The sequence below is a fragment of the Suricata suricatta genome, chromosome 8 (genome assembly GCF_006229205.1).
Source record: "Suricata suricatta isolate VVHF042 chromosome 8, meerkat_22Aug2017_6uvM2_HiC, whole genome shotgun sequence".
Lineage (NCBI taxonomy): Eukaryota > Metazoa > Chordata > Mammalia > Carnivora > Herpestidae > Suricata > Suricata suricatta.
The window spans coordinates 94,096,197-94,114,334 of record NC_043707.1 but is presented as its reverse complement, the minus strand read 5'-3'; the positions used below and the strand labels follow the sequence as shown (position 1 = coordinate 94,114,334).

At 35.9% G+C, this 18,138-nt stretch overlaps 1 long non-coding RNA gene across 1 annotated transcript in view; it reads right to left on the bottom strand.

The window, feature by feature from the left end:
• Positions 1-14,036: 14,036 nt before the first annotated feature.
• LOC115299238 overlaps positions 14,037-18,138 on the bottom strand; it is a 47,340-nt gene continuing 43,238 nt past the window's right edge. The window contains exon 2 of the long non-coding RNA XR_003912058.1: positions 14,037-14,224. This is a non-coding gene — a long non-coding RNA (uncharacterized LOC115299238). The remainder of the gene's footprint in view (positions 14,225-18,138) is intronic.

The window sequence follows — 18,138 nt, the reverse complement described above, 5'->3', positions numbered from 1 at the left end:
ACTTTTTTCTCCTCCGCTTGCCTGGTGTATAGTTTTCCATCCTTCATTTTCAGTCTATGTGGGACTATAGCTGTGAAATAGGTCAAACTCTTTTTTTTAAGCTTATTTTTAGTTTTGAGAGAGAATCCCAAGCAGGCTCCTCACTATCATCGTGGAGCCTGATGTGAGGCTCGAACTCACAAACCATGAGATCATGACCTAAGCCGAAGTCAGATGTTAAACCCACTGAGCCACACAGATGGTCCTGAAATGTTCCTCTTTTAGGCAGCACAGAGATGGTCTTTTTTCTTTTTAAATTCATTTAATCACTCTATGTCTTTTGATTGGATCATTTTGGCCATTTACATTGAAAGCAATTGTTGATAGGTATGTATAAATGCCACTTTGTTAATTGTTTTCCGGTTATTTTTGTTGTTCTCTGTTCTTCACTTATTATCTTCCCTTCTGGGTTTATGGTTTTCTTTAGTGTTTTGTGTAGATTCCTTTATCTTTTTTGTGTGTATTATAGGTTTTTGATCTGTGGTTGCCATTTGGTTATCACAGCATCTTGTGTGTATAGCAGTCTATATCGAGTTTTTGGTTGCTTAAGTCCCAGTACCTTTTAAAATTTTTTTAATGTTTTATTTATTTTTGATACAGAGAGAGACAGAGTATGAGAGGGGGAGGGTCAGAGAGAGAGGGAGACACAGAACTGGAAGCAGGCTCCAGGCTCTGAGCTAGCTGTCAGCACAGAGCCTGAGGCGGGGCTCAAACCCACGAACGTGAGATCTGACCTGAGCAGAAGCCGGAGGCTTAACCGACTGAGCCACCCAGGCGCCCCCAGTACCTTTTAAAGTACTTCTCATACCTTCTAAAATTTTACTCCATACTTCCTGTTTTATGTATATGTTGTCATATTTCACTATTGTGTTTTAACCTCCATACCACCTTTTTAAATGATTAGTCTACTTGTACTATGTTTTTGCTCTTACCTGTAAATTTTTTTCCTTTAATAATTTATAACAATTAGGGCCTTTTTATTTCCATTCAAAGAATTCACTCTAACATTTTTTAGAAGCCTCTCTTAGTTGTGATGAAATCCCCTAACATGTGTTTGTCGTAGAAACTCTTTACCTGGCAAAGTTGTTATTCACAACAAGAGAGAGAAAACATTCTTAGTTGTAGGTTTTTATCTTTTCCACACTCTGAATATATCAGAATAGATCATGGTACTCCTTCTAAGCCTGAAGAGTTTCTGCTAAGAAATACGCTGAAAGTCTTATGTAACTTTTGTCTTTCTTCTTGCTGATGTAAACATCCTCTTTATCATTTCTTCTTTCCACGTTAATCATGATTATCTTGGTGTGGACCTTCATGGGTTCATCTTGTTAAGAGCTCTCAGTACTTTCTGGACCTGGATGTGTATTTTCTTCTCCAGGATTGGGATGCTTGCAACTATTACCTTTTCAAATAAATTTTCTGCTCCCTTCTCTCTTTTCCTTCAGGGATCCCTATAGTGCAAATGTTATGATGCTTGATGATGTCTTTTTGCTCTTCAGCTTGGTTACTTTCCATTACCCTGTCTTCCAGATCACTAGAGAATTTAGAAAAATCAATTTCCTGATTTCCTCTAGTGTATCTTTCAGTTACTGTATTCTTGAGCAGTATTATTTAAAATTTTATCTCTTTGTTAAAGTTCTGAGTTCATCTACTCTTTTCTCAAGGCCTTTGTGTATTTTTGTGATTATTACTTTGAACTGTTTATCTTATATTTAGCTCTTTTACTATGATTTTTTTTGTTCTTTCATTTGGGATATATTCCACCTTCTCATTTTGTTAAACTCTGTTTCTATGTGTTGGGTAGGTCAGCTAGAGGTCCTGGTCTTGAATGTAGTAGTATTTTATAGGAGAGGTTCTATGGGGCCCTCCTGTGCGATGCTCCCAGTCACTAGAAGCAGCTGCTCCAGGGGGTATGTAACCCTGTTATGGGCTATGTGTGCCCTCCTCTTTGGACTGAGCCATGATTGCCTTCAGTCCAGCTATTTGCAATGACCCACTTTATCTGCTGGGGGCACAGTGGAGAGCGTTTGCTCCCCATGCTGTTTTGACGTGTCTCTGTAGTGCCTGTGGGCTTTTTTTTTGTGGGTTTGGACAGTAGGCAGCCAAGCTGTCTGTAATTAGCAACTCTGCCACAGCTTTAGGCACACTGAGGGCAGTGCTTGCTCCCTGTGTAGCCAGCTTAAGTTCTGGCACAGGAATTGTGGACATGCTGTCATGTGTCTGATCGTCCCTTCTCCTTAGAACAGGAGTCACTTGGTGTGCTACCAGTGTCAGCCAGCCAGCTGTGGTGGGTCAGGAGCTGTTTTTAGGGGGCACCTGCCAATGTGGGTAGTATAGATGGGGAGGGTCTGAAGGGGAATGTTGGGGCAGGGCATGTGGTACTAGGAAGGTAGAGAAGTTAGTGAGAGCTCTTGTAAGTAGCCAACTATCTAAGCTAAGGGAGGGAAAGAGAAACAGTGTCCACAAGCACTTTTGTTCCTGGAGCAATCTCCTGCAGCTGCCTACCCCTCCAGCCTATGATCTAAGATTAATTAATATATTTCCTTCACATATACCCCAGGCACTTCTCAAATTGCCTCTTCTTTGCTGTGTCCAGGGTCATGTTATTCCCTATGCTGACTCTTCAAGGGAAGGGAGTTAGTTTCCTATTTCCTTTAGGCTCTCCTGGAGTGAAGTCCACTGATTTTTAAAGCTCCTGTGTTTAAGTCCCAGTGGTTTTCAGAGTCACATATTATGGGGACTCTTCTTGGCAGTGTGGACCCCCAATGCTGTGGTGGTTGGAGTGAGGTCTGATCTTATTTCTCAGGGGTTGGTTCCCAACTGTGAAGACACAGGTGGGAACCTTTTCAGGGTGGCCTCTCTCATTAGCTGTGGAAGGTCTGTTCTGCCAGGCTTTGGGTCCTTTTCAGAGTTAGTCACATAGATAGAGCTGTTGTGTCTGTGGGATGAGGTGAGCTCAGGATCCTCCTTCTGTATCATTTTCCCCCAACTCCTTCCCATTATCTTTTCTTTTCCATTTCATCAATATTAACCTTTTGATGGGAATGCCTAATTACTTTTAATATAATTACTAGTAGAGTAGAATTAACACCTGTCATTGTTTTCTATGTGTCTTTTTTGTTCCTCTATCTTTCCATTACTGTCTTTTGTGTTAAACAATATTCTGTATCGTACCAATAAATCCGTACTTTGTTGTTTCCTTTATTCTATATTTTTCAGTTGTTTTATTAATAGCTACCATCCTAAAGTAATCTAGTTCAGATTATTACTAATTTCATTTCAACAGAATACAAAACATATGCTCCTACTGCCTCTGCTTTTGTCATAAAAATTACATATTTAAATATGCATCCATCAACAGGTTTCTAATTATTGCTTTAGCTATTGTTGTTTAAATTAGATAACATAGAAAAAGGCTTGGGCACCCAGGTGGCTCAGTTGGTTAGGTATCCAACTTCAGATCAGGTCATGATCTTATGGCTCCTGAATTCAAGCTGACAGCCCAGAATCTGGAGCCTGCTTTGGATTCTGTGTCTCCCTCGCTCTCTGCCTCTCCCATGCTTGTATTCTCTCTCTCTCTCTCTCTTTCTCTCTCTCTCTCTCTCTCTCTCTCTCTCTCTCTCAAAAATAGATGGATAGTAAAAGAATTTTTTTTAAAGAAAAGGCTTAAACAAAAATATATTTGTGGGTTTTTTTATCTGTTGTCTTATGTAGATTCAAGTTACTGTTTAGCACCCTTTCCTTTTAGCCTTTCCTGTAGGGTAAATGTACCAGTGATGAGCTCTCTCAGATTCTATCTGGAAATATGTTAATTTCTCATAAACTTTTAAAGGATACTTTAGTCAGTATTGAATTCTTCATTGACAGAAAACTTCAAATGCTACTCTACTGCTATGTCCTTCATGATTTCTAATGAGAAATCAGGTGTTACTATTATTTGAAGAGCTCTTGTTTATCTTTTTTCTTGCTGCTTCCAAGACTCTGTTTTGTCTCCCAACAGTTTGACTATGATGTATCTAGGTATGTTTCTCATCAAATTGAGAAAGTTTGGAGATGTTAGTTCTTAAAATATTCTTCCTGCCTCCTTTTCCTCACCTCTCCTTCTGGGAATCTGATTTACATGTACTTTGGTTTGCTTGATGGTATTCTCCAGGTCTCTGAAGCTCTTTCCCTCATTCATTCATACTTCTTTTTATTTATGACTGGATAATCTGTTTAATTTTTTTTTAAATCATGGATTCCTACCTCTGCCAGTCCTAATCTGTTGAGTTCCATTAATTATTCTAATTTTCAACTTCAGAATTTCTAGGATTCTTTAGAAATAATTTTTATATATTTAATGACATTCTCTAGTTGGTTATTTATGATTCTAATTCTTAAATACATTAGACATAGATTCCTTTAACTTTAGTACATTGAAAACAGATTAAAGTTTAATAAGCCCAATGGTTGGAATGTTTTAGAGATCATTTACTTTTATTGAGGTATAGGTGATACACAATGTTACATTAGTTTCAGGTGTGCAATACAGTGATTAGACAACCTTATATGTTACACTTTACTCACTGCAACTGTAGCTACATGTAACCATACAACATTCTTAAAATACTATTGACTATATTTCCTATGCTGTAACTTTTATCCCCTTGACCTATTCATTCTGTAACCGAACGTCTGCATCTCCCACTCTACTTTGCCGATTTGCTCATCCCCCAAACTTATGGTAACCAATAGTTTTTTCTTTGTATTTCTAGGTCTTTTGCTGCAGTTGTTTTGTTTTGTTTTAGATTTCATATATATTTGTCTTTCTCTGACTTATTTCACTTAGTATAATACTCTCTAGGTACATCTATAGAGTTGTTGTAAAAGGCAAGATCTTTTTTTATTATAGCTGAGTAATGTGTGTGTGTGTACTATCTTTTCTATCCAGTCATCATTGATGGGCACTTGGATTGCTTGTTGTACATAATCCTGCAATAGACATGTGTCCCTCTGAATTAGTGTTTTTGTTTCCGTTGAGTAAATAGCTAGGAATGGAATTACAGAATCATATGGTATTTCTGTTTAAAAATTTTTTTCAAGATACCCCATGCCGTTTCCCACAGTGGTTGTACCAATTTACATAGATGGTGCATGAAGGTTATTTTGTCTCCACATCCTTGCCAACACATGCTATATTATTGTTTTGTTCTGGCCATTCTGCCAGGTGTGTGGTGATAACTCATTATGGTTTTGATTTGCATTTCCTTGATAATTAGTGACATTGAGCATCTTTTGATGTGTCTGTTACCCTCTATATTGGTCTTTGGCCCACTTTTTAGATTATTTTTTAGTGTTAAGTAGTGTAAGTTGCTTATATATTTTAGATAATAACCCCTCATTAGATATATCATTTGTGAATAACTTCTCCGATTCAGTATGCTGCCTTTTGGTTTTATTGATGGTTTCACTTGAGGTGTGAAGGCTTTTTATTTTGGTTTAGTCCCAATAGTTTAATTTTGTTTTTCCTTCCCTGAAGAGGTATATGTAGAATAATATTTCTGTGACCAATGTCAAATTACTGCCTCTGTTTCTTCTAGGAGTTATATAGTTTAGGTCTTTAATAGCTTTTGAGTTTATTTATTTTTGCACGTGGGTGTCCATCTTTCCTAGCATGATTTATTGAAAAGATGGTCTTATTCCTGCTAAATATTCTTGCCTCCTTCTTTGTAGATTAATGGCCCATGTAAGTATGGGTTTATTTCTGGGATTGCTATTCTTTTGCATTGATCCATGTGTATGCTGCTCTGCAGTGCCATTGTAGCCTGATTACTAGTGCTTTGTAGTACATCTTCAATATTGGATTGTGTTACCTCAAGCTTTGGTCCTTTCTCTCAGGATGTCCTGGTTATTTGGGGTCTTTTGTGCTTCCACATGAACTTTTGCATTATTTATTCTAGCTCTGTGAAAAATGTTGATATGCTGATTAGTATGGACTTCTTAATTATTCTAATATTAATCCTTCCAATCCATGAGTACATGGAACATTTTTCCATTTGCATCATCTTTAATAGTTTTTAGAGTACAGGTATTTCACCTCCTTGGTAAGTTATTCCTGAGTATTTTAGTCTTTTTGACAAAATTATAAATGGAATTTTTAAAATGTCTATTTCATTAGTGTATAGAAACAACTGATTTCCTTTTATTTTTTAAATGTAAATTTTAGAGAGAGATAAAGACAACACAAGTGGGGAAAGGAGCAGAGAGAGGGAGGCACATAGCCTGATGTGGGGCTTGAAATCAGGAACAGCTAGATAGTGACACGAGCTGGTTGGATACTTAACTGACTGAGCCACCCAAGTGCCCCATATTCATTTTCTATAATGACAATTCATTACTTCCTAGAGCTTTTGGTGGCGTTGTTAGGGTTTTCTATGTGTAAATAATGCCACATGCCAAAAGTAACAATATTTTTTAAACTTTTTAATTGAAGTATATATAACAATTGTATTACCTTCAGGTGTACAGTATTTTTCAGTAATTCTGTACATTAGTCATCACAGTAAGGGTACTCTTGGAATTCCCTTTTATCACCCCCCCACCAACCTTCAGTTCTTTGTATTTAAGCCTTTCTTATTTCTTCATTTTTGGTTTTTAAATTCCACAATTGATTGGTATGTCTTTTTTTTTTTTTTGGTGAGTAATATTCTACTGTATATACATACCACATCTTCTCGATCTATGGATGGATGCTTAGGTTGCTTCCTTATCTTGCATATTATAAATAATGCTACAATAAACATTATACAGGTATGCATAGATCCTCTCAAATTAATTAGTGTTTTAATTTTCTCTGGATAAATAACCAGAAGTGGAATGACTGGATCAAATGGCATTTATATTTTAAACTTTTTATTTATTTATTTATTTTTTTTGGAGACAGAGAGAGAAGGAGACACAGAATTCGAAGCAGGCTCTGAGCTGTCAGCACAGAGCCCGACACGGAGCTCAAACCCACAAACCCTGAGATCATGACCTGTGCCACCCAGGTGCCCCTATTTTAAACTTTTAAGAAAGAAACCACCATACTCTTTTCCACAGTGGCTATGCCAATTTACATTCCCACCAACAGTGCACTAGGATTCCTTTTCCCCCCACATTCTTGTCTTATCAACATTTTTTTTTTATTCTCACTATTCTGACAGGTATAAGGTGATATCTTATTTTGGCTTCTTTTTGAATTTTTCTTGTTGGTTATTGATGTAGAGCATTTTCTTAATGTGTTAACCATCTGTATGTCATCTTTGGAAAAGTGTTTAAAAATGGGCAGAGGACCTGAATAGTCAGCTTATTTGTATTTTTGGTGTTGTTTATATATTTTGGCTATTACCCCTTATTGGATACATCATTTGCAAATATCTTCTCCCATTCAGTAGGTTGCCTTCTTGATTAGTTTGTGCAGAAGATTTCTTTTGGCATAGTCTTAATAGTTTAGTATTTTACTTTTGTTTCCTGTGCCTGAGGATACATATGCAGAAAAATGTTTCTATGGCTAATATCAAAGAAACTTTTGCCTATGTTTTAGAAGTTTTATGGTGTCACATTTAGGTCTTATACCATACACAAAATTAAACTCTAAATGGTTAAAGAAAATACTCAGGGTCATTCTTTTGCATATAGTTGTCCTCTGTCTTCCTTCTTACCAATTGGATGCATCCTCTGTTGGCCATGCATACAACTTGACTCTTCTCAGAATGGGTTTTGTTGCAGTTCATAACTTCTGAGTAGCCAGCATGAGAACTTGAGTTATGATTATTGGAATAGAATGACCTTCTTAACTGAAGGAAGTCCTAGTTAGTTGTTCGTCTCTTCATAAATCCCAGATAGTACAACCAGAGTTGAAAGTATACAGCCAAAGATAAAGCTTCTCAAAAGAAAACAGGCTCCATTTGTTTCAGGGATGACCCCACTGTGTCTAGTTTTTGTATCTTATTTCTACTTTTGCAATCATTTATTCAACGGCTACCATGTACCAGACATTTGGGTTGGTCACTGATAGAGGGCTACCATATACTAAATCACATTGGGAGGAGACAATATGAAGTTATTATGTTTTCTAACTGGCTCTGTCATTAACTTGCCCTTTAATTTTGTGGAAGTCTGATCCTCCTTATAATCCTCACATTTTATATGCTGTATTGTAGAAGTTCAACAGAATAGAGGAATGACTGGTCAATCTTATTAAGTTACCATTTAATTTAATGCCATAGTCCAGGATCGAGGCCAAGTACTTTATATGGATTATATCATTATATAAACTATAAAGGAGAAATAAACTGAAGTTTATATAGCCAATAAGTGGTTGAGCTCAAAGTTTGGAAGTGTAATTCCAAAGTATGTAGCATTATTCATTATAGAGTTCTGCATTTCCAGGGGGGAAAATGCAGAACATCCTTCCTTGCAGCTACCTCCCTTCTCACTGAATTACATCAAAGAATAGTAGCCAAGGAAGTTCTATGCTTTTATGGTCTTACATTATGAAACCACTTTACCTTGCAATATAGAAGAAATCCAAAACATGAGATCAGATCTATGTGGGGCCTGAAATCCCTTTTACCTGTTCTTCATCTTTCTGCATTGCTATGTATGAAATGTGTGGGTCTCTTTCTTCTCTTCTACTTTTCCATAGGTGTTGGAGTTTTGGGGGTAAAACTATATCTCTCAATATCTCACCTGTAAACTGAATCCCAACAAGTAGAGAGGAGATGTTAAGAGGTAAATGGAAAACAAATGATCACCCTTATTAATAGAGAAATTGATAACTTTTTCTCTCCATGGGTTTCTGGTAGAAGTAGATTAAGTATTGAAGAGTTACCTGAGGCCAGAAAAACCAACCGTTACCATTCTACTCCAAACCCAGATGATGAAACCTTGGGGAGAATTGATGTTGCAAAGAAAATTAAATAACTCTTACCTTCATATGCCTCCAGCAAGTTGGAGGATTGTGACCTGACCTAGGAACCCAATCTTATAAGTAATGCAGAATGCCAGGGAGTTCAGGAGAGTGAAACGACCTATATTACCTTTTAAATGCAGTGACTTCAGTGTGATTCAATGAATGTCATGCTCTTGCCTGATGTCTTGCCTGATGTGATGTCTTCACAGTCATATCTATTTTTTCCCCTTTTCTTACAGAGAAGCAAATAAGGAGTAAAGACCTCCCAACTCAGAATTATAAGATTCTCCCCCAGAGTGTTCTATTGCTGCTAATTTTGTAGGGTTTTTTTTAATGCTCATTTAAAACCCTGTCTCCTCCATAAATCTTACATTTCACAATCCAATGACTTTCTTCCATTGTTGTTTAATGTACTTCATTCCAATATTTAACACAAGGTCTAGAAAGCAAGGAAAGGCAAGGGAACTAAATATATTCAGTAAAAAATATCCTTCTAAAATAAAGACAACAATAAAGCCATTTCAAGACAAGTAAAAGTTGAAAGAATTTCATCTTTGTCTCTTTAGACCTGCAATAAAAGAAAAGCTAAAGGATATTAGGCTGAGAAGAAATAATACCAAGTAGATGTCCCAAACTTCTGGAAGAATGGTAAGAAATATATTTTAAATTTCTGTAAGAGAAACTGTAATGTATGGTAATAATACTGACAAATGGCATTGCTTATAGTCCATGTAAAAGTGAATACATGATAAAACTACAATAAATGGAAATAAGTGACAGAATATTGTAGATCTTTAATTAGGAAGAAACATATCTCAAAATAGATAAGTTAAAATTTTATAATGTAATCTCTAAAGCATTACCAAAAAAGGATAAACACAAGAAAAAGACAAATTGAAACGCTAAAAATATATTATTTGACCACAAGCAGATGTACATATAATAGGCCAACAGAAAAACAAAATTCCTAAGCACTAGATTCAAACTCAGCCATACAGATAATTATACTGAATGTAAAAACACTAAACATTAAAAAGAGATGGTCAGATTGGATATAAAGAAAAGACCCAAATATTTGCCTACTTTGTTATAAATTGGTTGAAAATCAAAGGGTAGGCGCCAATAGGCATGACAAGCATTATAGGTAAAATGGCTAATCTGGCTATATTAATGTCAGGCAAGGTTAACTGCAAGAGAAAGAGTACTCTCAATAGATAATCCCCACTTATAGCTGGTGATTTTCAAAACCCTCTTTCAATAATTTATAATAAATTAGAAGAAATTTGAAGGAACATCAGCTAAGATGTTAGAGATATTTTTCTTCAAATTTTATTTAAATAGATGTCAGAGATCTAACTAATATCAACCAACTTTTCCTCATGGTGAACACTAAATTTCTTGGTGAATGTTAAGACTAATTTTATGGCCAGGCATAGGGTATATTGCAGAATATATATTCTTTATAAGTGTACACTTAAGTCTTTGAATACCTTATCACAAATATTAAATTAGAAATAATTACCCATATGATTTCACGCATATATTGAGTTTGAGGAAAAAAAAAAGTGAGCAAGGGGAGAAAAAGAGAGAAGCAAACCAAGAAACAGAGTCCTAATCTTAGAGAACAAACTGATGGTTACCAGAATGGAGGGGAAGGGGATTAAGGAGTACACTTGTGATGAGCACTGGGTATTGTATGGCCGTGTTGGATCACTATATTGTATACCTGAAACTAATATAACACTGTAGGTTAACTGGAATTTAAATAAAAAAGTAGCAATAAGATATCTTTAGAAAATAAAAACATTTGGGTATTAAACAATTAAAATAGAGAAGAGAGGTGGTGGTGATGGTGGAGGGCACTTGAGGGGAAGGGCACTGGGTGTTGTATGGAAAACAATTTGACAATAAAATATTAAAAAAACAATTAAAATAGAAAATATTTTTGAATGAATAAAAATGAAAACACAATTTTGGAGCAAGTAGATGTTCATTTAACTTTGTGATTGTATACACTCATCAACATTGTATGGGATAAGACCTAGTGCAATAATTATGGTCCTAGTTATTTAACCAAGATAAATGAAAATAGGTCCTCTTAAAAAGTTGTATACAAAAATAGTCATGAGTCTTATCCCTGATAGCTATAAATTTGTAAACCATCAACAGGACCATTAACAAAACTGAGAATTTTAAAAGCATATATTATAGAAGCAGTATTCTAGGAAGATGGAAGAAGAGGAAGCTCTAGGACTCTGTCTTCCCACAGAGACAACAATTGTACTAGAAGAAATACCTGTACAATGTAACTATTTTGGGACTCTCAACTCTATTGAAGGCTTCTAACTTCCAGAGAAAGGCTTGAGCCAGTAAACTGTGGCTATTTTCAGCCAAATTCTGTTCTTGGCTCAGCAACAGCAGCGCTCCAGCCCTGAGGTAGACAATGGTATACTGGTTCCAGGAGAACATTGTAGGCAACTTGTGGGAGCCACTGTGGACAAGAAGGATCATATCCTCTAAAAAATCAGGGATCTGGGTACTGATTGCTCCTCTGATCATGGAGGCTCAGACACAGAAACAGACAGACATTGTTCTTAGACTATAAGGGGAGAAGTTTGCAACAAAGAGAGCTTGCACTTCTTGATTTAAGAACTACAAAGCTAATCAAAACAGTGTTGTTGTGGTATAATAGCCTAGAAATAAATGAGTTTTGGCAAAGGTGTCAATGCCTATTTAATGGGGGAAAGGATGGTCTCTAATAAATGGTGCTAGGAAAATTGGATATTTGAGTATAAAAGGATGAAGTTGAATCACTACCTAGCATCACAAATAACCGTTAACTCAAAATATAGTGGCTCTTAGAAGACAACAGGACAAAGCTTGTTGGAAATGACACCAAGAGTCCAGACAATGGAAGAAAAAAGTAAATTTGGCTTCTTGAAAAGTATGTGTACCAATGGACACTATCAACAGTTAATCTATAGAATAGGATAATCTGTTCACTGTTTACAAATAATACATCCAAGAAGGGATTAATATCCAGAACATATAGAGCTCTTAAAACTCAACAACATAAACACAACCCAATTTAAATATGGGCAAAGGAATAGACATTGCTCCAAAGAAAATGTAAAGCACATGAAGCTCTTCAACATCACTTATCATCAGGACAAAGCATTAGAATAGATACTGTTAAAGAAACTGAAAAAGTGTTGGAAAGATGGAGAAATTAGAACCCTTACACAATTTCAGTGGAAATATAAAAGGGTATAGCCACTGTACCATTAATAGAATTACTATATGACTCAGCATTTTTACTTCTGTGTATATACCCAAAAGGAGTAAAGTCAGTGTCTCAGTTAAGATGAGGTCAGGAGAGTGGTGCTCTTATAAGAAGAGGAGGAGACCAGACTTTGTCCCTCCCCATGTAATAAGGAAAGGTCATGTGAGAGTATAGTATGCAAGGAAGATGTTCCCAAGCGCCTTGATTTCAGACTTTCCCACCTCTAGCACTGTGAAAAATAAATTTCTGTTGTTTAAAACCACCCAGTTTGTGGTATTTGTTACAGCATCCCAAGCTGAGGTACCCATATCCGTAGCAGTATCATTCACAATAGCTAAAATGTGGAAGAAACCTAAGTGTCCATTTGACAGAGAAGCAAAATGTGGTATACATGTGCAATAAAATATTGCTCAGCCCTGTAAAGGAAATATTGGAATATACTACAACATGACTAAAAGTGGAGGACACAGTGCTAAGTGAAACAAGCCAGTCACAAAAAGACAAACCATGATTGAGTTTTTATGAGATATCTTGATCAGTCAACATCATTGAGACCGAAGGTGGTTTCAGGAGGGAGAAGGGAACTGGGAGCTATTGTTAAATGGGTATAGAGTTTCAGTTTTACAAGATGAAAATCATTCTGGAGACAGAGGGCAGTGATGGCTACACTACAATATGGATGTACCTAACACTGCTGAACTTTATAAATAAACATAAAATTTACCATCATAACCATTAAATATAAAATAAAAATTTGAAAAAGAAAAAAACCTATATACTATACCTTAATGGAGTATTCCTTGACATCTTCTAGGACTGTCTGATCAGCACTCTTTCCAGTCTGGAGGCATATAGTGTTAACTCTTGGGATTGAATCTGCTCAGCTTCTATCTTCAGCACTGCTCCTAAAGTCTGGCTACAGGTAGGGAGCCATACAAGTCAGCCGCTGTGGTGACTCCTCCCTTCCCTTGTCTATCACCATTTTTTTTTTTAAAGTAGGCTTCACACTCAGTGCAGGGCTTGAACTCACAACCCTGAGGAAAAGAGTCATCAGGTGCCTGTCCCACCACCTTTAGGTTTGTAATTTCTTCTTTATATTATTGCTTGCTGCTGATTTATTAGGCATTACATATTAAGCATTTTAAATATTTAACCTTAAGTATTCTTGTATTAAAAGTACATTCCTCTTGGCTACCTTCCTCAGGTGTCTTAAAGTAAGCGATTTTATTATTTTTTAGGTCTTTAGGTAGGCACTTAATAGTGGGAAAACACTACGTTTAGATTCTTAGGTACAAACTGGTTCCTCAAATATGCAATCTAGGGAAGTCCCTTAACATCTCTGAATTTTGTTTTTCATAAGCAATAAAGAAATACCTGTGCTTTTTCACCTGTGAATGAAACTGCTTTGTTGATTCTCAAACATACACGTACAGGAATTGTGATAATAATGGTAATGATCATGATGATGAATTGTTTTACAGTAATAGAGAGGAGAAAAAGCTCAAGGGATAACATCAGATTGCCCCTGACTTGTTGACATTTATGGTGTCAATCAAGATACCCCTCCATGAAAATCCATAAGGTCTCCAGCATTGAAGGCCTTCCTCTCTTTCATAGGGGGCAAGGCCTGATAAAACCTAATTAACCAATGAGAAACTCAAGCTGCCTGCGTTTGCAAAAAGCAAAGCCACAGTTCATTTTCAATTAAATTATTCTCAGTCATATGCAATTACCAAATGCAATTAGGCCATTCATTATCAAGAGAAGAAAAACGCAGCATCACTTCTGTTATTTTTAGTGACAGTGAAGCAAACGAATGCAAAGCACCATGTTAGCTTTCTCCAAGGTTTTGGTTCTGTGATGAAAAAAAACATTGTTCTCTTTCACGTAGGTTATATATTCCCTAGTTTCTAGGCTTGTACTGGAGTACTGTTCCATCCATTTTCCATGACAAAGTCTGGAATATTCTGTAAAATATAGAAGGCAATCTTCTTAAAAATTTAAGACTAAGTTGTTTTTTAAAACAGCATAGTTAAATTCAATGCACAGTGGCTATAAGTCAACTTTCTAAAATACTATAGGAGATAAAATTATCCACTTATGAGACGGCATGAACTCCCTCCTTACTAACTTTAGCAAACTTCAGTTCCACCATCTATAAAATGGAAATCTAACAGAACCCATCACATTGGGTTATTGTGAGTATCCACTGTGTTAACAAGAGCATGGTGCCTAATAAGCATCCAGTCAATGATATTGATGGTAATGAGATAGTAATGATGGTGTTTAGGCTTCATTTACTTTTCTACTCATCCATTCTATGTTGAGTGATTTCAGTGTGTCAAGAATGAGGTTAGACCTTGAGCAAGTAATTGAATTATTCATCCTCCTCTCTCAACCTCCTACTACTACATCCAAGGTACATCAGTTCTATTCCTATATTTAAGATTTTATTCCTCCCCTTTTAAATTCCTACTACAAACCCCCATTCTTTGTTTTTTCTCCCCAAATATGTCTTCCATTCTGAAACAAAAGATATCATCATAAAACTTAGTCTCTGACTTCTATTTCTCTATCTTATCTAGGATAAAGCACACACTCTTAATATTATGTCTATATCTATTTAGTGGGTTCTACTGAGGTACTTAAACCTCATTTCCCAATATAGTCCTCCTTCCTGGAAAGCACTTTCTTTAGTAGTTTTCATACTGACTTTCTCTCCTGCATGCCCTCTCTGACCTGAGCATGGATCACTTTGTAGTGGGTCTTTTACTTTTAAGCTTTCCCCCCACTAGATTGCAAATCATATGAAGCCTGACACAGAGAAGATGAGAAACCTTTGTTGAATGAATGAGTTAAAAATTAAATATAGTCTTTTTCCATGTAGAGAGTATAATATAGTATCTAGTGTCTGTGTGCATTAAACATAAGTAGACTTCAAATAGAGAACATATTTTGGAAAAGCTACTACTGTGCATCTTACCACTGTATAAAAGTTTATGTCAATTACTGAGACCAGCTATTCTTTTATTCCCCAGTTTGAGATAAAATTATCAATCTGATACTAGACTGAAACTAGAAACTCTGTGGTTCATGACCATAGTTTCTGATACTTCTGTCAACCTAGCCTTGAGTCTTTAGATCCCATCTTGTTTCCTCATCTTCCATGGCTGGCTTGGGTAGAGCAGTACCTCTTACAACTCAAAAAGAAATTGCACTTAAGGCCATAATTTGTAAAATTCTGTTGGGAAGGTATTATTAACAATAACAAAAATACTCAATAAAAATGAGATGCTTCTCTATCTCTATGTTAATAATATGAGAAGGCCACCCTAATATGAAAATACCACTAGCTGACAGATTAAATTGTAATAGAGAAAGGGATATATAGACATACAACATTGAAACAATTTTCTTTGACACATCAGTAATAGGCTTAAAGTAAAATCATAATCATTAGATAATTTTGGTAAGATTCTCTCCTCACTGCCAAATTATTCATAAAATTCCTACCAAAATCAATTACTTAATACATTTTTATATCAACTATATGATTCCTATTTTCCAAATGTCTGATAGTTTTTCTAAATATAATCTTTCATAAAAGGAAAATTCAAGGTCTCATCAGGTCACCTGTGGTGTACATATATATCTAATAACATTTTCTTAAATTTGTGTTAAGGCACATTGTAACAGATTGTACCCTAACAAAAACTCATTTGATTTTCACGAAGGCAGATACCCCGCTACACCATCTTGGGAAGTCTCAGTGGCCAGAGTGAAATGTTTGTAATAATCTATTTTGATATAGGAAAGAATATTTTCTATTTATATGTCTACATTTTTTTAGTCCCAAAGGCTTGCTCTTTATCTATTTTTAACTTACATCCTACTTAGCACACAGTGCAATAATGATTTCAGGAGTAGATTCCAGTGATTCATTCCTAATATATAACATCCAGTGCTCATCCCAACCAGAGTTTTCCTTAATGCTCCTTACCCATCTAGTGTTCAAATTTTTATAGATGCCATATATTAACCTGGTTTTTAAAATGTCTATTTAACAAGTAGATGTTTGATTAATATATATTTCTTCTTCATTTAACATGGCTAGAGTTGTATTATTTCTCTTTAAGCCCCTGAATACCTCTGTATACCAGCTGCAAAATATATTAACTATGCAAAGGTTTAGTTTTCTCATTTGTAGAATGAGTACATAAATAATCTATAAAATATAGCTTTGAAAGCAGGAACATGGCAGATAGTAAAATCGTCCCAAGCACACACTGAGGTAACAGCTACATCTGAAAATTATCTGAATACACAGAACAGATCTTCTCCAGCGAGTTGTAGACAGCCACATCAAAAAGCATGGGGGGGGGGGGGGCAAAGACATAGTTGACTTACCTAATATGGAGGAAAAAACACAGACAAAATGAAGAGACTGGAATATGTCCCAAATGCAAGAACAAGGCAAAATCACAATAAGGGAGCTAAATTAAACAAAGATCAGTAATATGCCTAATAAAAAGTTTAAAGTAATGTTTAGAGATGCTCACCAAAATTGAATAAAGAGTAGATTAACTCAGTGAGAACTTCAACAAAGCAATAGAAAATAACAAAAGAACTCATCAGAGCAAATACAGTAACTGAAATGAAAAATAGACTAAAGGGAATCAGTGGATTGGGAGTTGTAGAAGAACAGATCAGCCATCTGAGAGAAAGGGTAATAAAAAGCAACAAAGCTAAATAGCAAAAAGAAAAAAATGAGATTGACACATCAAGCATAATATTTACATTACAGGGATCCCAGAAATAGAATGGCAGCAGAAAACTTATTTGAAGAAATTAATGTGGGAAAGAAAAATAGGCATCTAAGTCCAGGAAGTCAAGAGAGCCCCAAATAAGATGATGGCAAGGAGGTCCACACAAAGACCTATGATAAAGAGAGCATGTTAAATGCAAAAGGACAGAGGGAAACAGTTATACACATTGACACCCCAAAAAGCTATTAGCTGGTTTTTCAGCAGAAATTTTTCAGGCCAAAATGGGAGCAGCATGGTTTTTTCAAAGTGGGAGAACTAACAAACCTACAACCAAGAATACCCTACCTGGCAAGGTTATACTTCAGAATTGAGAGAGAAAGAATTTTGTAGACAAAATTAAAGGATTTTTATCACTATTAAACCAGTCTTTTAAGCAATATTAAAGGGAATTCTTTAATATTGTTTATTTTTGAAAGAGAGAGACACAGAATCTGAAGCAGGCTCCAAGCTGTCAGCACAGAGCCCAGTGAAGGTCTCAAACTCACCAGCAGTAAGATCATGACCTGGGCCACAGTTGGATGCTTAACCAACTGAGCCACCTAGGCACCCCTAAAGGGAATTTTTTGAATGGAAAGAGGCTATAACTGGAAGAAAATTATTAAAGGAAAAATTTCAGAGGTAAAAGTAAACATATAGTAAATGTAGTAGATTAATTACAGTATAGAGTTTAAAACACAAAAGTACTAAAATCAATTACATTGACAAAACAAAACAATGTGAAATATGAGATTATACACATAAAAGGGGGTAAAAATTTAATGCTTTTAGAATGTGTTTGAACTTAAGTGATTATCAATTTTTTTTCAATATTTTATTGTCAAGTTGTTTTCCATACAACACCCAGTGCTCTTCCCCACAAGTGCCCTCCACCATCACCACCACCTGTCTTCCCCCCTCCCCCCTCCCCCCCAACCCTCAGTTCATTCTCAGCTTTCAGTAGTCTCTCAAGTTCTGCATCCCTCTCTCTCCCCAACTCTCTCTCCCTCCTCCGTTCCCCCTGGTTCTCCATTAGGTCTCTCTTGTTTTCCTGCTAGACCTATGAGTGCAAACATATG